We start from the raw sequence: 22,609 nt of genomic DNA on the forward strand, positions 1-22,609 counted from the left end.
GACCCCTCACAGACTGATTGACAGGAGGCACTGCTTGGGGGTGGTGATGGGGGGTTGTCAGGGAAATGCAGGCGTGCCAGTGTGTTCGCACGCCATTGCAGCGTTATGCATAAATTAGCCACTGCGATGCCATACGCAGTGTGAGATCTCATATCATGCGTGGAAGTTAGCAATTCCTGAGTAAGGTCTGGGCTTGTGCAATTGTGCGTATGTGTCTGATGTTGCTCGATGTTACCTATTATTTCACTTTGTTGCTAAAGTATGCCAATGTGAGTAAGGGGAAGTGGGCGCCCTTATGTTAGGCTGCAATCACAATGCGAATGCAATCACTTGCATATCACCGCTGATATTAGCAACTGCGTTGCGTGCTTATTAGCACAATAGCGATCCTTGCTGAATCAGGCCCTCAGTCATTAAACCGTTATTACTAATGCACACACACACATTGATTTTTTTTTTTTTACATAAAATGTGGCCAAAGAAAAGTTTCTTTTTCTAAAATGTGAAATTGTCAATCTTGAGCCACTGTTGCAACCTAGAACCCAAAAATTCAGCTTGTTGTTTTACAGTTTAAAGCCACGAACCAAATCATTTAGTTCTTACTGTTCTATGATGTGAAGTGATCTGTCTTAAGTTTTGGGGTACTCCACTGTAACTTCTGACTCGCTTTCCTCTGATGTCCCCAATTTACTTGTACACACAAGGTACAGGAACAAACAGCCCTTCTCCATGAGGTATACTATAGGTTTTATCGCTTAAGACACTTCGGGATATTTGATAGTGTGCTTAGGGCCTGATTCAGAGCCGGACGCTATTTGTGCTCGCACGTTCAGAAAAAGGGGCCGGCTATTTAAATTGAGCGCTCGCTCTTTGCGGTCTGTTGACACCTCTATGTCTGAGCGAGCGAACGAAACATGCGCTCGCTATTTTGTAAAGACACCCCCTGGCCGTTCGCATCCTATGTCATCTCCGCTATTTACTTGATTAATCGAGTATATCGAAAGGCGTCTGAACTGCTCGCAGTGCTTCTGGTAGGATTTTCCTACCGCAATCATGCGAACAGTCAAGGCTAAGAAACAACCAAGTGACGTGGTCAATGACGCTGCTTTGCTAATTATGCACACCCTTAAAATGCCCGTTTTGACCGTTTGGCACGCCTGCGTTCAGATCTCCACTCCCCGTTTTCAAGCACCTTCCCCTGTTACCACCCACAAACGCCTCATCCTGTCACTCAAATTAGCAGGCACTCGCTATTTTGCGAGCGCTCGATTTCCGACCGCACTGACTGGTTGGCGCATGCGCATTATGACCCATACGCCAGCGCAGATGTGCGAACATCGCTCGGAGTGAACGAGCGGCCGCATACGAGTGGCTCTGAATCAGGCCCTTAGTTCTACTGGAATGCCCAGCAATGCTAGTTAGATAAAATAACAGTCAGTACAGTGGTCCTTGGACTCACGCCATACCATTGGGACAGCGAATGGCATTATACAATGATTTCCTATCAATCACTCTGTCAGATTAGTTGCACAGGTTATGCAAGAAATACAGATGTGTCCTCACTTGTCTTTGCTGCAGTCGAACGAAACAGCCCCTCTCGGAGCGTCTGGTCCCGTGAGACTGTGCTAGCACAGGGCGTTTTTTCTTTTGCTGAAAATGCATCTGAGTCGCAATGCAATGTGACTAGGACGTACAGGAGACTGTGATGATTAATTTGATATGCGACACTTGTATATCTGTGTGCGACTGAGTCTCCCAATTAACATGCAAAGTGCTATGATGCAGTGGCCACAGCTTTTCTACACACCAAGTTCTGTTTCCAGTCTTAGGGGCCTATTCATCAAACAATAAATTGCCTGATAACTATGTGGAAATGCTAGCATATTTAGGTTACCAAGCCATTCATCATCAGGGGTCCGATAGGACCACCTGATATTCAGCAAACTCCGAAAACTGTAAGTTTTCTAAGTTTGCTTGTGAGAACAAACGCCATCTTCAGATGGCGCTTGCTTGAGTAACGCCACTCATTCCTATGGGAAGGAGTTCCGGGGATGCGAAGAGGGATGCGAGCGGATCCCTCTGCCGCCTCCTTACGGACTCCCAGGCGGCTTTGCGCAAGCATGACCTTGGGTAGCACGTGCGTAGACGCGCCGACGGGGGAGAAGTAAGTAACGCAGCTACATCTGTAGCTGCGCTACTAATCATGGGGGCGGCTGCTTTTAGGAGCAGCTGTCCTCGCACCGGAGAAATGATGAATTGCTCCGGTGTAAAGTATTCCCTGCTGCAAGTTGGATACTTAAGTATCCCCTGCAGCAAGATGAATACCTGGGGTGGGGCTTAATGATGCAAAACATCAGGCTGCACCCCCGTCGCAACCCACCTGCTTCTCCCAGGGAGGACAAAAAAAAGGTAGGCAAGTATGGAATAGGCCCCTCAGTCACACAGAGATATACAAATGTCACATATCAAATTAATCAGCACAGTGTCCTGGTGCTTTCTAGTTGCATCACATTTCGGCAGTAAAAGACGCCCCACACTAGCAGTGATCAGCCATCAGCCAGAGTGCTGGGACACAGGGACAATTACTGATGGTCATGGTACAGGCCGGGGAGCTTCCAGCTCACTTCCCCCTCTGCATGCTGGCCAAAAGCTGGGACAGGAGCCAGCACTGAGAGGAGGTTTAAAATTACACTGGCATCCAACTCTAAAGGATTTTTATTACACACATTATTGGATCCACTTTTATGCTTTTATGAGTTTAACGAGACATACAGAGACAAGCCGCAACACTGACCTACTGTAGTTGTTGCCTAGTGTAAAGTGTACACATAGCGTGTGTAGAGTGGTATGGTACACAAGTACAAGTGAGGCGCAGGGAGAGTAGAAATTCTAATTTGGGGAGGGGGGGGATTGGATTGTTGAGTGGATGAATGAACCATGTACTGGCGAACATGTGGGTGGATGCAGAGTTTATTTCTCACACACAATCACTGGCTCTCACGTTTCTTTCACACAAACATCTGAAGACTTTAGAATGTCATCATGCACAAGACAATACTACTACAGATGCACAAGTAAAGAATTTTATCGCACTAAACAATAAATAAAAAAATAAAAAAAAATATATATATATATATATAAAGTCAGAAATCCACTGCACTCGCCACTCCTAGATTTGGGGTGCAGACCTGCACTCACCATTCCCAGGACTGGGGTGCAAGTGGCCTGTGACCACATTGCTTAAATAAACCCCAGTCCTGGGAATGGTGAGTGCAGGTCTGCACCCCAAATCTAGGAGTGGCGAGTGCAGTGGATTTCTGACTTTGTTTATGCGGTTAATTTTTATTAACCATTTGTGATCATAGCTTTCCCATGCACCCTATGTGCAAACTCGTTTATATTAACCTGTGTCAGCTGTCTTTTTGGTAGTGTGATAGAAGCTATGTCAGGTGACTGCCTTACCTTTAAAAGCCATTAGCTGGCAGGTGAGCTTTAAACCAGGTAACATTTTTTCAGTCTAAACTATGTGATAGCAGCTAACAGGTTTCCATCAGTGTGACAGATAGTGTAGGACCTGCAGAAAGTGGGGTCCCGTGATGTGGGCTGCGGGCTTAAATGCATTGATCAATCCATGAACTAAATCCCCATTATTTATTTACTTATTTATACATCATTGTGAGTGTTTAAACATGGTGAGTGCTGGGTTTTCTGTTTTTATTTTTTTATTTATATATATATATATATATATTTATTTATATATATTATATATATTTAATCAAATGTCCTGACTGACTGATCAACACCCAGCCCAGAGCCCTGGACCTAGAAATATGAAATTAGGGAGAATATTCCTTCCATGAAGTAAATGCCCACTAAGAATGGATTTTTAAAAATACGACTGCTAAAGGCACACATCCACCAAAAGACATGAAAACGACTGCACGATTACGACATTGTAATCGTGCAGTCATTTGTCAGTCTGTGATGTGCCTCCACTGAACGAGCAGTCGTTCAGTGTAGGCACAATCAATCATCTGCAAACATGCTGAACCTGACGCTATCGTAAGTTGTACAACATATTTGCCCGATGATAGATGTCTAAACGACCAGCGGAAGCACGCATCACTGGTCGTTTTAGACATTTTTTTAAACTATGTGCAAACGATTTTCAAACGATTACTGAACGATTGACCGATAACTATATCGTTATCGTTCAATCGCTCAATTCAATCGTCTAGTGGATGTGTGCCTTAAGTTCTCCCCCTGTGGAATGTCCTGACTGACTCATTGTGGCTGTGGCACAGTTCAGTATTTAAACATCAACTGTCACCCCAAGTGCTGCCAAGGGAGAGGAATGTCAATTGTGTTACTTTGGGGTGAAGGAAGGGAATGTGTTGCAACTACAGAGGTGAGTGAGGATAATGTGTTACTACAGAGGTGAGGGAGTGGAATGTATTACTACACATGTAAGGGAGGGTAATGTCTCACTATAGCAGTGATGCATTACTATAGAGTTGAAGGATTAATGTGTTATTGGAGTGGTGAGATGGAAATAGATACAGTAAATGTCTAAAGTCTACACGGGTCAAACTGGGTACATCAGCTAGTATATAATTACATTTACTATTTTATACTACAATTGGTCACTTCTATATTTTATGTAGATATGTGATGTGGATGCCTTCTGAGATTACCATTGTTGCAGATGTCTGATGTAATTATCATCCATGCACAAATAATCACAGATAGGCACATTAAATATTAGCTATGGTACAAGCACACAATATATTTTTATATATTTTCTTTCAAAATTTACACTTAAATACTACACTTAGTAGGCACCTTTGTCTTCAGTTTTTTTTTTAAATCTCTTTATCATAAGAGATGACCGAAAATTCAACGATACCGCAGCCAATTATAAATTGTGTACAAAGAAATGCAAAGAATTTTTTTTTCTGATAGGTAACATATAAAGCAATATTATTACTCAACTAATGATTTTAAATTTTAAATCTATATTATCAAAACTGACATAGCTGAAAATAAAATAAACTGTTCAAAAAGTGAAATAAAAATAAGGGGTAAGGGAAAAAGGGGTGACGGGGAAAAGTCAACAGACAATGCACTACAGAACCCTGTGAAGAGCAGCTTCACTGTAATCTGGGTAGCCGTCTGTGAAATGTGGAATACCAAGGGTCCCACATTTCGTGAAATTTTAATATAGTATCATTGAGTAGAGCAGTTATATACTCCATGGAGGCTAAGAACCACACTTTGTTAATAAGAGCTTGCATTGACGGGGCTTTGATTTGCTTCCAGTTCACAGCAATTAATAGTTTAGCTGCATTAAAAATATGTAAAAAAAAGGGATCTGGAGGGTTTACAGAGTAGCATATGTAATGGGTCCTTGGAAGGGGAGATACCAATCACCTTAGTCATCAAATATATGACTTCATCCTAACATTTAGATATCATGGGGCAATCCCACCACATATGCATAAAAGAGCCAATGTGGCCACACTGCCGTCTTCACAGTTTTTAACATATACAGTATATATATATATATATATATATATATATATATATATATATAACAAATTATCCCTTATCTCGTGCTAAAACCTAGAAGCAGCACCTCAAGAGAAACCCCTGTTAGTGGGCTCCAGACAATAAAAATGATAAGAGATACCTGAAGGCGCTAATGTATAATAATGCAAACTTAGTAAATTCACATATAAAATCTTTTGTGTGATGGTTCAGATGATTTTATGAGAAGACTTTTTCAGTCCATAACTCCAGTTACACTTGATAATCTCAGAATGAGTGGTCCTGAAAATACACCTGCTCACCAGAATGTCACCCAAGAAAATGGCCAAATGCCTCTCATTAGAAGATTCCAAAATGTATTTATTATTATAAATTACAAATATTGTACAATGGCTTACATTAAAACATGATGTTAAACATTCCACTGTAAGTGTAGAGCAGATGTTGTATTCCACCACCTCCCTTGCGGATGTGAGCTCACTGCTGGTATGCTCCACAAATAGCAGAAAGACAAAAAAAGTTTCTCTTACATTTGAAAAACAGGGTGCCCTAGGAAGTGTGACCACAAAATTTAAATAAATGACAGGCTTAATCCACGGCACTAAACCATCTGGGGTGCCCTTGGTATGTGACCACACCATCTACATAAAAAATATCATACAAATTTTGTGGTCACACTTGCTAGGGCACCGTTTTTCAAATGTAAGACAAACTTTTTTTGTCTTTCCCCAGGTTAACTGATATCCCTGGGTGTGGTCCTGTCTCTTTAAGCCAGGACCCATATTCATGTTTAAAATGTATGTAAGCTTGAGCCAAAGGTGGCAGACCAAGATCATTTATATGAGAAACAGTGTAGGGACTGGCCAGATGGGAATGACCGTGAAGTGGTGGTCAGCTTAACAAATTATTGCAACATTTTGGAACCAACAGTCCCTGTATTCAAAGGAGTTGCAGTTTGAAAAGCAAGCGAGTGCAATATATATGTATATATACACACACACAGTATATATATATAGAGATAGATAGATAGATAGATAGATAGATAGAAAGATAGATACATGTAGAATGGAACTCTTGGTACAGGGGGTTGCAACTGCCGTGGTGCCTTCCCAAAGTGAACAACATACAAGGGATGTCTATGTAGAAACAATAGACCAGACGGCACTCATCTGGACTTGAAAGTATGCAAACGTGGTTTATTTAGGCCTAAATAAACCACGTTTGCAATTTTCAAGTCCAGATGAGCGCCGCCTGGTCTATTGTTTTTACATAGACACCCCTTGTGTGTGTATATATATATATATATATATATATATATACACAGTATTTATCAGGGCCGTAACTAGGGTGGTGTGACCAGTGCCATGGCACAGGGCACTGCAGGGCAAGGGGCTCCTGAGCTCCAGCTTCCGCAGTGTGCAGTGCACTATGGGAGATACATCATGATGTCTATCCCATAATTCAGAGGAGCGCCAACCGAACGCGGGAGTGGGGCTTAAGGTAAGTATTGTGTTTTATTTCACTACAGGGGGCTCTACTACAGGGGGCATTGCTACAGGGGGAATTACTAGAGGGGGCATTGCTCCAGTGGGCACTACTACTGGGAGCATTACTGCTGGAGCACTACTACAGGGGGCATTACTATTGGGGCAGTACTACTTGGGGCACTAATACAGGGAGCATTACTATTGGGGGCACTACTACTGGGGGCATCACTACTGGGGCATTACTATTGGGGCACTACCACAAGGGGCATTACTACTGGGAGCATGGTTACTGGGGGCACTGCATAAGGGGCACCACTACTGGGGACACTACATAAGAGGTACTACCACTTCTGGGGGCACCACTACTGAGGGCATAAGGGGTACTACTGCTGTGGGCATTGTTTTAGAGGCACTACTACTGTGGGCATTATGTGTATTAGAGGCACTACTACTGTGGGCATTGTGTATAACGGGCACTACTGAGGGCATTGTGTAAAAGGGGCACTGCTGTGTGTCATGATATGAATAAGGGACACTACTATGTGATGTAATGTGAATAAGATTGAGAAACTGGTGAGTAATATTACATGTAGGTGTCTATATGTGATTTTTTTTTTTCCTGTGGGTGTATATTGTGTTTTTTTACGTGTGTGTGCCTGTGTTTTTTTTTTCACGTGGAGCCATGGGCCCTAGTTTACAATGAGACATAACCCCTTTAGCACTCACTAAAGGGATTATGTCCTCCTTTGAGTATTTAACAAACAGCGCTAAGCTTAGCTTATGCTGTTTGTCAATGTACCGCTTATGAGCGATATGGTCCCCATTTCGTCCATATTTAATAGGGGCCCCCACATGTTTGTTGCCCAGGGGCCCCTACAGAACTTAAACGTTCCTGAATGAAGGGGTGCTGCTGTGTAACTGTTGTCCTGTCAATCAAGGGACTGGGGCTGCAGTTGTCCATAAAGGGGTGCTGCTGTTTAGTCCTGTTCATCAAGGGGCTAGAGCTGCAGTTTATAAAGGGATGCTGTGTTGTCCAGGGGGGTGCTCTTTCAATCCAGGGGTGCTCTTCCCCAGTGTAAAAAAAAATAAAAAAGTTAAATAAAATAATCATTCCACAAAAAAATTTAAAATAAAGATCTTTTCAGTTTTTTTGTGTGTGTTAGCTACGCTATCGTTGTTCGGTGACACTGCCGGCCAGACCACAGTTTATCATCTACGTATTTGTGACTCTGCAGGTGGTCCGTCAGCACTCTGCAGAGGTGCTTTGCTGTCCATAAAGGGGTGCTATGTTGTTTATCAAGGGGCTGCTGCCAGGTTGGGAATTGCTTTTCTAGTGAAGTGGAATCTATATGGGAGTTGGTAGCGGGGACACAGGACCTCAATTGACTGTCTAAAACCCACTGCATTATTAGCGGAAATTGGACGTACATCTAATACCAGCATAGATGTTATGGCGTCAGTTATCCGCTGTGCAACTGGGTGACTTCTCATACTTGCTCCCCCTTGCAAAGGATTGTTTAACAGTTAATTGTTTTTTATAGTACTACTAGTAATCTTCCTGGGCCCCTTCTGGGATGAAAATCCACTCCCAGCAGCAGCAGCTGCAGGCATAGCGCTCAAGGATTCTTCTGGGGCAAGGATGTATGTTAATGATTTAAATATTTTTTTGTAAATGCCTCCCCTCCTCCCTCATAAATTTGCTTTGGAATAAAAAAAAATGAAATTAAATTTACTACTAATCAAATCTTCCTTTCCCTGCCTTCAACTATATACATACTCCAACTCCCTCAGGCCTCTTGAATAATAAAAACATTTGTTTCCTGATGTACCATGTTGGAAGTTGAACTGCCACAGCTGCATGCCAAAAATGTCCAGAAATATTTATTTCCACAGAAAGCATCTCCTGCATGCTCCTTTAATTTTAAAAAATATTCTGAACCACCAAGTTGATTTTGTTGGCAAAACATGGGACATATTGTTCACCCATTCTCTCCCCTCCGCCCTCATAAATTTGCTTCAGAATAAAAAAAATTACATAAAATTTACTACCAATCAACCCGTCATATCCCTGTGTTCAACTACATACATACTGCATCTTTCTCAGGCCTCTTGATTAATGAAAAGATGTGTTTCCTTATGTGCCATGTTGGAAGTTGAACTGCCACATGTTTGTGCCGCACACTGCTGCCGCTTAGCTTAGTCAGCCAGCTAGCTTGGTGCAAATTTTGGGCCTAAACCGGATGGAAACAATATTGTGAGCTATGAGGTGGTCAAACTTGAGTGGAAATTAATGTTATTGAAGTTTATAGTACTGTAGGAACAAAAAACAAACAAACAAATTCTGTGATTTTAGCAGTTTTATCAATTTTTGAAGGAAAGAAAAAATCCAGATCCAAAACCAAAACACACAAGGGCAGTTTTGGCAAAACCAAATCCAGATCCAAAACCAAAACACGGGGGTCGGCGCACATCCCTAGTATAGACATACATGTACACACACACTTATACAATATCTTACTTGCAGTCTCCTAGGGTAAGCACTCACAGATTGGTGTATAGTACACTCACAGTAGCATTAATTACCAGGAAAGAAACAGAGACAAGCTATGCTACACTCTATTAGAAATACTTGGCCACTGCAGAAGCCGCGGGATGACATTTTTGGGGTGTTGGAACAGAGGAAGATAAATCCCAATTTAACTAAACTGAAGTATAAAACTAAATGGATAAAACTAAATGGTATATTTTATCTTCAGGGTTTTTATTAAATTACTGTATGTGAAACAACCTGTCCAGCCAGAAATATTTGCAAGTAGTACATTGCACAGAATTAATATTAAATGCATATTTATGAAGTATCTTACTCTTCATGGTCACAAACAATTGTGTATCTTGTCTTCCAGGTAAACCTGTCACTGCTATCAGTGGAAGGTTAGGTGTAATGTTCCCTGACAGGCAGAAACAGAACAAAGGCAACTTTTCGCCAGGAATTAGCTTCTGTTGTGGGATTTTTGGAAGTGACAGACATGCGCCACAACAATTACACATTTTCTGAACCTGTTAGTGGGCAAAAATGGTGGTTAACAATGTTCCCCTTTCTGTTTCTCAAAAAATCTCCAAAAAAGGAATCCAGAAGAGGTCAGTAGGATAATGCCAACAGACCGGGTTAGTAGCCATCCAAAAAGAAAATATATATATAACTGAAGTTCATGGGGTCACTACCGACTATAGCAGTTCTATCGCCAGCATAAGTTTCTACATGCAAAACAATTTAACAAGGATCTCAGAATGGATGATACAGATGTTGATACAAAAAACAAACACTGAAAAAATGTGTAATTCTTTGTGATTCTAATATTAACATTGTTCTACATTCATCAATTGTATCAATGTACTACATTGCCATTATGGGAGAGCTTTATCAAAGCTTGGAGAGAGAGTAAGTGGAGAGAGATAAAGTACCAACCAAGCAACCAGCACCAGCCTGACCATTAAGCAGAGTACACTGGCATGTAGGGTGCCAGGCTCCCTGCATGTGGCAGAGGATAAAACCCTGCCACCCACCTTAACTCCGGCTCACAAAATGGTAGTCCCTTGTAACGGATGAGCTTTGTGGATACGCTAGCTGCGTTCAGGCTGGAAGTTGGTTCACTGCAAGTGGAGCAGAATGTAATAAAGCTGTGGGACATACAGGGAAACGCGTCAGTACCTTTTCTGCATTTAATATTTCTTTAACTATTGGGATTTCTCCATACCATCTTTACACACCTGGACCAAGCCTCTCTCAACTCTCGTGGCACACTCTGCTCCACTTGCAATGTACCAACTTCCAGCCTGAACGCAGCTAGCGTATCCACAAAGCTCATCCGTTACAAGGGACTACCATCTTGCAGAAGTAACCTCTGCTATTAATTCCCTTGGTTGGACTTAAGTGATAACTATACGAGACTGTCATTTTTCACTGCATTCAAGTGTTGCACTAATACTTCTTGCCATACAATTGAGGCTAAAACTAGGAAAAGGTGTTTGCTGAACTAGATGTTTACAATTACAGCACTAAACCTGTGTTGTCCAATTTTGTTGCTATAGAGATTTATTTACAATTTCATATCAGTATTTATCTATGAGTTATCTGTATGATTTTAATATCAGCCGTGTTTTAATAGTTTTTTCTTATATTTTAACACAATCCGTTCCGCTTGTTTTTCATAATATGTTCTCAACATCCAGCGCTGTTTTCCTGTTTTGCATGTTCTCTCTCTGAGGTTGACTAGCCTCCTTTTATACAGCTGCTCCAGAAAGGCTATCCTTTGCAGCGCCCGCATAGATTTACTTGACAGTCTTTCTACCTTGCATTTACCCCCTCTAACGAGTAAAAGTTGTTTCAATTTCAATTTAAAGTCACTTTTAAGCTTTGCTATTGTACATCCTTTTTGTGGAGTATGTTTAAACTGCCTAAATTCTACACAATACTCTCTAAGGGCTCTATTTACTAAAATACGCATATTGAATTCAGGCAATATCACAGGGTTTTACTAAACTGCGATAAAGCTCTGTCCTGCGAATCCCATCCGCACACTAGTCATGGTATTTTCGCAAAAAATACTGTGACAAAGTGCTCGCGCATGCACTGACCGGCCGCCGCTGCTACCCCCCGATGCTGAGCTCCGCCCCCCCGGTGCTAAGCCCCACCCCCGCGACCCCCCCTCTACCTTAATTACGCTTACCTGCATAATCTGGGCCTCCAGTGATGTCTTCCATGCCTCCAGTCAGGTGATCTCCCATACTGCACTGGGACCCGATCACCTGATGACAGGGCCGCAATGCACTATGGGAGACCAGCTGACCGGAGGGGAGACATCACCGAAGGCCCGATCACCGGTCCCTGGAGTCAGGTAAGTAGAAAAAATGTTTGCCAATTTTTTTTTTTACAGTAATCAGCTTGCGGTCTGTTTAGACCACACAGCTGATTACTGGGACCGGCTCCCGGCTCTGCCTTTTAGAGAAGACTAGGAGGCCGGTAACTGGGGGAGACCCGGGATAACGCCACCTCCAGGTGGCGTTATTATCACAGGGCTTTCCCCGATATTTTTTTACAATTTATTTTTAGTAACTTTGGTTCGGATCACATTTCCCATTACAATTATGGGAAATGCGATCTGATTACTAAAAATAAGTGATGCTTAGGGGTTGGAGTAGAATTTTACAAATTCTACTCCAATTGCCCTGTAATAACTATAGGTGATACTAAAATAATGTGAAAAGGGTGTGAAAACACCCTTTTTCACTTTATTTTAGTAAAAATAATGTTAATAAATAGAGCCCTAACTCACAAAGGAACTAATTTATAATATGTTTAATGGTTACAATCACTGGCGACCTCTAGTGGTCACAGATGTTCCCTTTGACTCTCTCATTTTCTAAAAAAAATTACCTAAAATACTGTATTCAATGTAAATGGATCCTGGACATAAATATTGACTTACTACTTAATACTATTAAATGTACACTCCCCCATATGTTATTGACATGTATGTAAACATTCACTCAGACAGCAACAGGGTTAAACTATTTGTATCTAGCAAACTGGCTCTTGTAATGAGTTTTTTCTGGTTGCATTGCGGATATGAATTGTCAGATTACATCTCTAGATCAGGCTCACACCTCCCCGCCAGTCACTTTGGATTATCCCTCTTTTGTAGAAAAGATAATTTCTACTCCATGCCCGTTCAGCACTTTTGTCATTAAAACAGTGCCTGGGGCAGGTACCTTGCGTGGGCTGCAGTATAGACGATGCAGGCTGAAAACAGCCGCATTCTCACAGGTCTGCCTGACTGAACCGGGATACATCTTCCTATACTATACTCTGCAGTCAATGCACTTTACATACATAATGTCAGCAGTAATTACAATTATACAATAACATTATGAGAATATGCAGAGGAAATACACTTGTGTTTTAAATGCACTTGATCCTGAATTAGAATGCACAGGTTCTTAAACAGACAGACCCCACTAACATTTCTTCATGCTAAAGTATACCTGTCACCCACACATAGAGGAGACAGTAAATTTGTGGGATGAACAAATATTAATTCTCATGAGTCACTAGCTGCCTAATGAATTGATAGGCTGCATTCTAATGAATATTACTTCAGCTCACAAAACAGCTACTGCCAATCAGAGTAAACCACTGTTAAACTTTTATTAGAATAAAGTATTGTGAAGGGCAGGGACAGAGTTACAATGGGGCCGATGGAACTACAGCTCCAGGTCTCCACATAAAATAGTCCCATCATCATAACAGCATGATGATGACCACATAGTTAGCCATAAGTCACAAGTATTAAAATTCTATTTCTAGTTTTATCGCAAAATTATGTAATTTTTCTATTTTTATGTATTTAAAGGAGACAGTGGAGCTGATAGTTTAGCGCGTGTACACGCCCACGTGACTTTGGCCACACCCACGTAGCACCGGTCACAGCTCCTCCCCTTCTCTGTATAGGCCTTTGAACATTTTCAGCTCCAGTCCCATGTGACCCTTAATCCGGCCCTGGTGAAGGGCCATAAACTGAATCAAGATGGACATTTCATTACAGCAAGGTAGGTATAGTAGTGTGTCTAGTATGGCGCAGCATATAACCTTGGACTAAAAGATTGGTGTAATGGTAGTGTCAATTAATACGTAAAGTATAAAAGAGCATAAATATATTGTTTCAGTAAAAAGCTATTGAATTGCAATGAGTGATATAAAACAATAATAAAACTTTAGGACAATAGCAATAATTTAAAAGTTCTTAGCATATGTGCACGTATTATATTGTTTGTGGGGAAAAAGGGGAAGGAAAGGAGGAGGGAAGGGATTGCACACTGCCCTGAGAAGAGGTATGTAGTATACACTGTGAAAAATAAATGGTATGCTGTTCTAATTATCTTAATGAGGGTGCACCCTAGGAGCAATGAATCTATGGCAATGCAAAGAGAAAAAGGAAGAATAAAGTACTCCTCTACTGAGGGGCAAAATGTGCCCCTTTGTAGGAGTACTTTTTTCTTCCTTTTTCTCTTTGCATTGCCATATATGCACGTAAACAGGTAAATAAAAATTAGTATAAATTATAGCACAAAACTGATACAATGTTAATGCTGATCTAGCAATAAAACCTTTTCACAGTAGTTGTCCTGGTATATTGGGAGAACCTCAGGTATCTGGGACTTAGAAGGGAGTTGCAGCCCATCGGGGATCCCGGTGCATGATGACTTCAGGCCTGGCTTGTGGGCAGAGAGTTCCGCCTTGTGTAAGTCAAAGTTTACTGTGGCTTTGCTAGGTATGAGAGTAAAGGTGTTTCCCCGGTCTATGTGTGCCGAGTGGTAGTTATGCCTGTTGGTGTGGGATCCTCTTACCTCCTGCTCCCGCTGCTTCCTGTCAAGTGCAGGGATTAGGAGGAGATGTTCGGCGGTGAGTGTGCACTATCTTCCTCATCGGCCGGTGTCTTCCAATGCACTGCACAGAGGGGGCATGGTCAACACGTTTCACCAGCTTCCGTCTGTCGGACTTTGTCAGGGCTCGTAGTAATGTGGGGCTGTCAATCTGATTTATATGCAAGTGTGGGTTAGGCTTCTCCTTTAGGAATCGTTTGAGGCAGGGATACCTCTGATGTTTCTTAATGCTTCCAGTCTTTTGTTACATAGTATATCAATTATAGACATACGACATTGTATGTTTATGATTAATCTTGCTTTAAACCTAAATGGTTACTTTAAAACTTTCTAACGAGTTATCATGGGTAAGGGTGTGGGAAAGAACTCATCTGAAAGGAGGATGATATACAAGGAATAAGTTACTATCCATGGTGTGGTACAAAGGTATATGGGTTGCAAATAGTTCTCTTGGAATATGGGTATGTGTGAGACAAGTTGTTAGAGACAGGTTGTTTGATAGATGAACATATAGATTGGAATGTTTGGTTCAGTATTCTTAGTTGTAGACTAGCAGCTGCTTGTCAAGTTTTTGGTGGTGTTATTAGATCTAGGGGTCTATTTACTAAGCTGTGTTAGGAGATAAAGTGAACGGTGATAAGGTACCAGCCAATCAGCTCCTAACTGCCATGTCACAGGCTGTGTTTGAATAATGGCAGTTAGGAGCTGATTGGCTAGTACCTTATCACTGTTCACTTTATCTCCTAACACAGCTTAGTAAATAGATCCCCTAGACTTGTAACTCTTGTGTCCATATATTTAGTCCTGGTTGGTGCTTGTTTATGAATATTTTGGAGTGGACTTATTCTGTTTATGGTATATCAGTGGAGATGAGAGCATTTCCATGATTTGAATGATATCGTACTTTAGGTATTTAATCCCTATGTGGAGAGAGAGCTCTGTCATGTTGATGATATTGCTACATAACCAGAGATTATTCAGTGGTCTCCCTCCTCAGTACTGGTCTGGCCTTTCCCGCTTCCAAGTTCGGAAGTGTTTGGGCGTGGCCAGAACAATAAAACAAAAACAAACTGCTCCAACAAAAGAATTTACATTGAAGTCCACGGGAACGTGTTATACCAAGGGGGTAATCTACCTGATTACCTGTCCATGCGGCCTACAATATGTGGGTAGAACTGCCAGGAAACTTAATCTACTTACAGGCGAACATTTAAGGAACATCAAGAAGAAAGTCGACACATGCAGTGTCTCCAACCATTTCTGAAAATAACTCAAAGGTTGATCCCAGTACAGCTAACTTTATAGAAAGTGAAAACAGCATGGAAACTAAGAGACCATATAAGATCCATGTCACAGGAAGAAACCAAATGGATGTATAAACTGAATACCTAACCTAGCGCCAAAAGGCTTAAACATCGACTTCGAATTTTCAGAATTCCTGAAAGAATATATTCAATACCCCCAGGAGGGAGAGCAAGACCAAATATGGTATCTACATACATACCACCCTGGCCACACCCAAACACTTCCGAACTTGGAAGCTAAGCAGGGAAGGGCCAGACCAGTACTGAGACCACTCAAGAATCCCTGGTTATGTAGCAATATCATCAACATGGCAGAGCTCTCTCTCCACATGGGGATTAAATACCTAAAGAACGATATGATTCAAATAATGGAAATGCACTCATCTCCACTGATATACAGGTTGAGTCTCCCATATCCAAATATTCCGAAATACGGAATATTCTGAAATACGGAATATTTTCAGCATGACTGAGATAGTGAAACCTTTGCTTTTTGATGGTTCAATGTACACAAACTTTGTTTTAAGGCACAAAATTATTTAAAATAAAGTATAAGATTACCTATAGGCTCTGTGTATAATGTGTATATGAAACATAAATTAATTTCATGTATGTACACAAACTTTGTTTGAACCACAGAATTATTGAAAATATTGTATAAAACTACTTTCAGGCTGTGTGTATAAGGTGTATATGAATCATAAATGCATTCTGTGTTTAAATTTGGGCCCTATTCCTAAGACATTTCAATATTGTATACAAATATTCCAAAATACGGAATATTCCGATATCCAAAATACCCTTGGTCCCAAGCATTTTGGATATGGGAGACTCAACCTGTACCATAAACAGAACAACTCCACTCCAGAATATTCATAAACAAGCACAAACCACGACTAAATATTAGAGATGTGCGGGTTCGGTTTTATTCGGTTCTTATCGCCAAATTACCACAAGTTCTGATTAGTTCGGATTTATCTTATTGGCTATCCAAAACACGTGACAGCCGGGTAGCCAATATAATGCTGTTGATAAGAACCGCACATATCCGAGTAAATCAGAGTAAAACCGAAACGCACATCTCTACTAAATATAGGGACACAAGAGTTACAAGTCTAGATCTACTAACACCACCAAAAACTTGACAAGCAGCTGCTAGTCTACAACTAAGAATACTGAACCAAACATTCCAATCTATATGTTCAACTATCAAACAACCATACCCGTATTCCAAGAGAACTAATTCCAACCTACAGTATATACAAGTGGTTCCCAAACTTTTTCGAATCACGGCGCCCTAGAGTATCAACATTTTTCCACAGCACACATGGGCCAAAACTTTCTTGAAATTCAGCAGAAATTGAAAGAATATATATATGAACAGCGCTAGGAACTTAATGTTACAACATAGGTATCATGATATGCTAATGCAAAAAAGAAATATATCAGGAAGGATGTATGGTTTCAAATAGGAGAGAATAAATAGGATCTATAAGATCTCAGTACATTATAATTAAGAACTTATATCTATACGGCTTGATTGAAAAATATCTCAATTTAATGTATAAAATATGTTAAAAAGTACATTCCATAAGTATTACATTTGACAATGGAAACAACATAAATAAAAAACAATTGAACATTATAGAATAATAAAAATAAAAAATTCTGAATGTAAATTGAATAAATGAATAAATAAATTAATGACGGGTGAGTTCAGAAAATATACTGAAAAAAATTTATAATAATCCAAAAGAAATCCGAAGGAAATATCCATATGAATCGATGGGTGAAACTGTTTAAATAAAAAGTTAATATGAGAATTAATCTCAAAAGATAGTCTCGCTTGAGGTGATATTCACTAAAGCAACAATAAAGCAGCAGTCACTGGTCTACACGTGTGGATCCGGAATAATATCCAGCTTTTATAATTAACAGACTTCATTTAAATGTCCACAGCCTGAAGGTAATGCAGATATTCTTGCACTGGCATGTTGACGTAAGAAGAAAAAAACTGGAAAGTGATGAATGGTGCTGGTCCGGAAACGAGTCCACATAGAAATCCAAGTGTTGTATAATAGTAGGGTTTCAAACGCGTTTCGCTGTGGTAGATCCCACAGCTTCCTCAGTAGCAATATCCACACTGCTTCAGTGTGGGGCTTTATATACCCCTGTACACACATTGATGATAATAAGCTGTGACTAACAACAATAACTAATCAATCAAGCCGTATAGAAAATCCAAATTAATTGTCTCATTTATCTAAATACACATAAATACATAATAACATCCCCTAAAAAGCTTAAAACTTGTAAAATAAATCAAATCTGAATATTAACAATCACCTGGTTTCACTCAGAAACGGAGCATGGCATCCGGTCACGTGATATCCACAGAAATCACGTGATTCAGTATGACACATATTGCTTGTGTCTAGCTTCTATTCCAAGATGCAGGATACTGAATAATGATGGGAGCAATTCTAATTGATCTTCTCTATTAAATACTTAGATCACCTAGTGAATATTAGATGTATGTAGGAATAATTATCTATATATTCTACTTAACAGGGTGATTTGGGTGTTCTCTATAGACACCGATCTAATCAATATATTGATAATATGTATCCGAGCCGGCCTTATCACGTGGTGTATGTTTACATCACGTGACTCAGTGATGTACTCGTACAACAATCTCCGTGCATCAACATGGAACACGGAGTGGTCCGGAGTTGAATCACATGGTGTGTGTTTACATCACGTGATTCCATCATTACACCTTAAACACGGAGTGGTTCGGAGTTGAGTCACGTGGTGTATGTTTACATCACGTGACCTAATCATCGCATCTTGGAATAGAAGTTAGACACAAGCAATATGCATCATACTGAATCACGTGATTTCTGTGGATATCACGTGACCGGATGCCATGCTCCGTTTCTGAGTGAAACCAGGTGATTGTTAATATTCAGATTTGATTTATTTTACAAGTTTTAAGCTATTTAGGGGATGTTATTATGTATTTATGTGTTTTTAGATAAATGAGAGACAATTAATTTGGATTTTCTATACGGCTTGATTGATTAGTTATTGTTGTTAGTCACAGCTTATTATCATCAATGTGTGTACAGGGGTATATAAAGCCCCACATTGAAGCAGTGTGGATATTGCTACTGAGGAAGCTGTGGGACCAACCACAGCGAAACGCGTTTGGAACCCTGCTATTATACAACACTTGGATTTCTATGTGGACTTGTTTCCGGACCAGCACCATTTATCACTTTCCAGTTTTTTTCTTCTTACGTCAACATGCCAGTGCAAGAATATCTGCATTACCATCAGGCTGTGCACATTTAATGAAGTCTGGTAATTATAAAAGCTGGATATTATTCCGAATCCACACGTGTAGACCAGTGACTGCTTCTTTATTGTTGCTATAGTGAATATCACCTCAAGCGAGACTATCTTTTGAGATTAATTCTCATATTAACTTTTTATTTAAACAGTTTCACCCATCGATTCATATGGATATTTCCTTCGGATTTCTTTTGGATTATTATTAATTTTTTTCAGTATATTTTCTGAACTCACCCGTCGTTAATTTATTTATTCATTTATTCAATTTATTCAGAATTTTTTATTTTTATTATTCTATAATATTCAATTGTTTTTTTATTTATGTTGTTTCCATTGTCAAATGTAATACTTATGGAATGTACTTTTTAACATATTTTATACATTAAATTGAGATATTTTTCAATCAAGCCGTATAGATATAAGTTCTTAATTATAATGTACTGAGATCTTATAGATCCTATTTATTCTCTCCTATTTGAAACCATACATCCTTCCTGATATATTTATTTTTTGCATTAGCATATCATGATACCTATGTTGTAACATTAAGTTCCTAGCGCTGTTCATATATATATTCTTTCGTTTTCTTTGTATAGTTAGGAGTTGACACCTCCACTGAACCAGCTGCTTGTTGATAGCTCTGTACTGATATTTTCTGTCTCCCTTTTTAAGAAATTGAAAGTGAATTGTGTTTAATTGTCACCCTTAGGTTCAGTTATGTGGTGGTTGACAGGGCTGCGCTTCTTTTTCTCCACACACTTTTTGATTGGCAGCCATTAGCACTGATTATGCCTATCACACGGACTAAAAATCATTTAATTTGGTACTGAACCATCAAACTGAGGCCAAGGCACCCAGTTTGGGAACCACTGCCATATACCTATGTACCACACCATGGATAGTAACATATTCCTTGTATATCATCCTCCCTTCAGCCTCAAGCCAGGCCTGATGTCATCACGCACCAGGATCCCCAATGGGCTGCAACTCCCTTCTAATTCCCAGATAACTGAGGTGCACGCAACAGGACTTTTTAAACTAAATAAACAATATTTCTTTCTTTTTTATTTGGACAATGGATACTTACACTCCCAATATACTGGGACAACTACTGTGAAAAGGTTTTATTGCTAGATCAGCATTAACATTGGATCTGTTTTGTACCTATACAGTATGTGCTATAATTTATACTAAGCATATTTATTTACCTGTTTACATGCATATATGCTAAGAACATTTAATTTATTGCTGTTGTCATAAAGTTCTATTATTGTATTATATCACTCATTGCAATTCAATAGCTTTTTATTGAAACAATATATTTATGCTCTTTTATACTTTACGTTTTAATTGACATTTCACATGTTATCTTATTAAACACTACCATTACAACAATCTCTTAGTACAAGGTTATATGCTGTGCCTGATCAGAGGTGGATTCTCGGGGACTTTCACAGAGATGCCTAGCGGTGGCGTCACTGATCCGATGCTGGCACAGAAAGTCATACCATAGGTCACACCATCGAACATCTAGGCAAACCTATGGCTGCTCATAATATCCGGTGGATTTAGGCTGCCGGAAACAATGCAACTGCCTACACAGACACAGTCGCTGGCAAAACATGCTCACAAAATGGTTGGGACACGCCTGTGTCACCATGACACCATGTTAACCTCCCATAAACGCTCACTGACTGTCACTCACTCTGCGTCTACATTCTCACTGCGACAGCCATCGGTAATCAATTCCGGTGCATGCTCAGTACAAATATAATGCTCAAATCCGCAAATATCTGCATTGCAATCGGGGGCATCAGAACGAATCTATGTTGGGGGGGACAACAAGATATAATTTCATTTTGGCACCCCCCCCCCCCCTTTCGATCTCCCTCCAACTTACCTGTTGCTGGATGGAGGTGGGTCAGTAGCACGGGGGAGGAGGAGGCCGGCATCGCGAAAAATGGGGAGGGCAGGACCACTAGGCAGGAGTAGGCGGCACCATAGTGGAGCAGCAGGAGGCAGAGCCTCTGCAGTATAGCAATAGGCTGCACATCCCCTGCACTGCATGGAGGAAGAGGTGTACTGTGCGGTCATTAACTTAAAGACAGCACATTACACCTTCTCCTCTGTGCAGTGCAGGGGCAGTGCAGCCTATTGCTATAATGCACAGCCCCTGACTGTCCACGGCCGCCACTCCACTGGCGCCTCTGCAATGATTGGAGGGAGGGGGGGGCAAGCCACCCCTTTTACCAACCCTTCCCATTCTGGCGCCTATGATTGCAACCACCTCTGACTCTATTACCAGTTCCAACTATTTCAATATCATTCATTCAGTTATTACATATTAAATTAATCATTCTGCACTTGTGATCCTGATACCAATTAAATGCAAGATACACACTAACTGAATAACACAGAACAAACCAACTACATTATTTCTTACAAAAGGGTATACACTTGAAGACATGTACGAGCATTTTTGCTGGTAGAATGAAGATTTTAGCTGTGTGGGCTTCTACTTAAAATTCAGGCTGTGAAGTAGAGTTTGGAACTGAGGTAAATGTAGTCCTGTGAGTTCCTTATCTGCCAACTGACAAACCTCAATTTACATGACAATCTGTGTTTTTAATCCAAGTAAAGAGCATGCAGTCTCCTACACAAACCAGTTTTGAGACAGAATATTATAGCACACGTTGATCATAGATTTTGGCTGAGAATGAATGTTCATCTTTTTATCATTGCCTTGGGTGGAAAGTAGATACATGAATAAAAAGAAAATCTTGTTTTCATGATTAATGGAAATCAGCTACAGCCATATCCTGCAATTACTCTTCTACTGCAATAACAATTTTAATGGAGTAAGTGAATGTGCTCCATCTTTATTCTCTAACAATCAATGATCGTGTATCTGGGCAACATCTGTGCCCCTGTGGTGTTCCCCGTGGCATGGAACCATGTCATGCTGACGATCACGCTTATGGAAATTTTCATTACAAACTACATTTGAGCTCATAGAAGCAGTCATACTCGTTAGCAGAAGCGCAACACACTGAAAAGCACAATGCATGACTGCATAGGAAGCCTTCAATGAGCATATTAATCCATCACTCACTGTCGGTGAAAGTATACAGACTAATGAGATAATCAGCTTTATTAAGGGGCAAAACTGAATCAGATGCTCCAATTAATGAGATGACAATTTGGTATGAGTATGATGGGCTTTGCCCTATAAAAGATTATTGTGGAATGGATACGCAGTGTAGAAATAAGTAGCCTCTCTTTATATAGTGGATATTTAGTGCAGGAAATGCAGCACCCTTTCTATATTTTCCAGTAGCGGTCATCCCCAGTCTCCCCAAAAAAATAATTCCAAGAACTAGGGTAACACCTAAAGCATGCAAGCCTCTGTTCTATTGTTCCATTTCCAGTGCATGCGATTCCTTTCTAAGGAAAACATGTATGAAGAGTAAATAT

The 22,609-nt window shown here is 40.3% G+C and overlaps 1 protein-coding gene across 3 annotated transcripts in view; it reads right to left on the reverse strand.

Annotated features, from left to right (window-relative positions):
• ARHGEF9 (Cdc42 guanine nucleotide exchange factor 9) overlaps positions 1 to 22,609 on the reverse strand; it is a 500,659-nt gene that overhangs the window by 318,236 nt on the left and 159,814 nt on the right. The window lies entirely within an intron of this gene.

The sequence above is a fragment of the Taudactylus pleione genome, unplaced genomic scaffold, assembly GCF_031769625.1.
Source record: "Taudactylus pleione unplaced genomic scaffold, aTauple2 ptg000381l, whole genome shotgun sequence".
Taxonomy (NCBI): domain Eukaryota; kingdom Metazoa; phylum Chordata; class Amphibia; order Anura; family Myobatrachidae; genus Taudactylus; species Taudactylus pleione.